Consider the following 2,624-nt stretch of genomic DNA (forward strand, 5'->3'; position numbering starts at 1 on the left):
GGCTCCCACCCCCAGCCCGCAGCCCACCCCGAGGTGCCGGGCGGCTCCCCGGCTCCCTTCCCCTTCTCCACCCCCCCCCAAATAATAATGATTAAAAAAGAAAAAAAAGAGAAAAAAAAAAGAAAAAAAAATCACGGCTGCCCTGTGAGTCCGGCTCCCTCCCCAGCCCCTGTTCCGCCTTGTGCTGACGTCTGGGGAAAAAACCACGCTCCCAGCCCAAACTTTCTTCCCTTGCTCTTTGCTCTGGAGCTGTTCAAACAAACGCCCCTGCTCGGAGCCGAGCGGGGCGGCCCCTCGCCCCCCGGCACGGCGACCTGCCCCCCTGCCAGGGGCCGAGCACCGCCGGCAGCCAGCACGCCAAAAACGGGGGGGGGGCAGAAAGGGAGGAAAAACCGCTTTTCTTCTTCTTTTTTTTTTTTTTTTAACCCCTTCCACATCCCCCCCCCCGCCCGGTTTAAGTGCTTCTATCAACAAGTGTAAGTGGCTGTGCTGCGGCGAGCCTCCGTGGGGAAGGACGGACGTCGGGGGGAGAGGGGCTGCCTTTCCCCAGCCCCGAACGGGGCCGGAGGCAGGGTGACCCGCGGGTGAGCGGGGGACACGGCCCCCCTCCACCCCCGGCCCCCATCAACCTCGCAGCAAGGTCACCTCTCCTGGGAAAAGCCTGGCTCTCTCGCCTTAATGAGATAATTACGTCCTGCACCACAGTTAAAAACTCATAGGCTGCTTCCCTTGGGGTTACAAAGAAACCTCCCTAATGAAAACCAGCCACCGGGAGAGGAAAAAGGAGTTTTTCCTCTTTAAAAATTACACATATATATACATATACATACATATATATATAGGTGGAGGCAGTGGCAGGAGGGAGAGAGGACAGAAACCAGCGGCTGGGGCTGGTGGCCGGTGTCCGGCGAGGGCTGGGCTCGGGGTGATGAGCAGAAATCGAAGAGGTTAACGGTTATTATCTCTTCCTCTTGACTGCAGCCCGCTCCTCGCAGCCGCCCCCAGTGCCTGCCTGCGCGTGTCTGGAGGCACATATGGATGGGTCTGCGCGCGCGGAGGAGCCGACGCGAAAGCGCCGGGTGAGATCGGCTCCTCCAGCCCAGCTCTTAGCTTGTAAACATCTCTCCCAACGTGGTCCAACGTAGCTGAGGGAGGCAAGCCCCTGCCTGAGCTATTTTAACGTTTCTCCAAAGCTTTGTTTGCACTCTTTCTCCTTCCAGTCACAGGCTCGCAGATTTTTGAGCGAGCCGGCGCTGCCAGATCTGATCGCCCTGCCGGGGAAGCAGCTTCCCAGAGCTCTCCGCATTGAAAGCGATGCAGCTGAAGGCAGATTTTGGCTCTCCCCAGGTCTGCGGCAGGCTCGCTGAGCACCCAAACCAGCCACTCCAACCTCCCTTCTCCCCCTTTATTCAGTCCAACGAACGATTGGACCTACCGGTCCAAATTTTTGGCCTCAGCGCTATCTGAGGCTGATTCAAAAGCTGGAGCCAGCTCCAGGCTAGTCCTCCTTCTCACCATGTAAACCGGGCGCTGGTGTCACTCCGCTTTCTGACCCCGCTGCCACTCCGGGGCCAGATGCCGGCACGGCAGGAGCCGCAGGGACAGGGTGCCGCTGCCGTAGGGGCGCCGGGCGAGCTGGGTCCAGCCGGGTGCAAGGCAGACGCTGCGCACGCTGCTTCCAGCGTCAATGCATCAGAGCGCGTATTTAAGTAAAGCTCGAGGCATTTCCATCTATGTTCCTTGTGGCCCCGTGTTTTTCGGACGCCTGCGCTGCCCTGCCAGCCGGGTTGGTAAAAGGCTGATCCTTGCTCCCGGGGGCACCCCATCGCTCCTGGCTCCCAGCCCCACGCTCAGCCCCGCCACCCCTTGGGCCAGGTACTGCTTTATCCTGCTCACTTTATCCTTTATCCCGTACCACTTTGTCCTTTTTTTTTTTCCTCAGTGCCTGCCAGGGACAGACTTTTCCCATGAGATAAGCAGGAGCGACCCCTTCCCGAGCTGCTCCGTCCCACCAAAATTACCCAAGTAACAACTCGGCAGACGGAGAAGTCCCTTAGGAGGACGCCCAGGTTGCTGCGAGGACCTGCCCGCTCTCCCCAGCACCGCCGGGCGCGCGGGGCCGGCGTCTCGGCTTGGCCCCCTCCGGCTTTTCCCTGCAGTCCCTCCAGGCTGGGGAACATCTTGCTGTGATTATTTTGCAGGGGGCTGCAGGACCGAGCAGCGTTTCGGACCGAGTGGCCCGGCCTTGCCTCCCCCCCTGCCTTGCTCGGCTGCATTTATAACCCTCTTCCTCCTCCTTGCCCTTGGCCAGACCTTATTCTTGAACCGTCTGGCTTTTCCAAGGGAGACTTCTTTTGCTCAGTTCATGGCATTAAATAATTAAACGGAGGGAATAATCGTCGGCGAAACCCCCTTGGGTTCGCACTTCCTCGGGCCCTGTGATTGCTGATATTTTTTTGGGTGAAATATGACCTTTTTTATGATCAAAGGGGATCAGAGTTCCAAAGGAAAGTTAAAAAAAAAAAAAAAAAGCCAAGCATTTTCTTTTTCCCAATCCTAGCGGTCTGGTAAAGTTTCTTTAGACATGCAAAGATTTACACACCTTTCTGCAGGGTGCCTTAAAT

Source organism: Struthio camelus, chromosome 20, assembly GCF_040807025.1.
Source record: "Struthio camelus isolate bStrCam1 chromosome 20, bStrCam1.hap1, whole genome shotgun sequence".
NCBI classification, from domain to species: domain Eukaryota; kingdom Metazoa; phylum Chordata; class Aves; order Struthioniformes; family Struthionidae; genus Struthio; species Struthio camelus.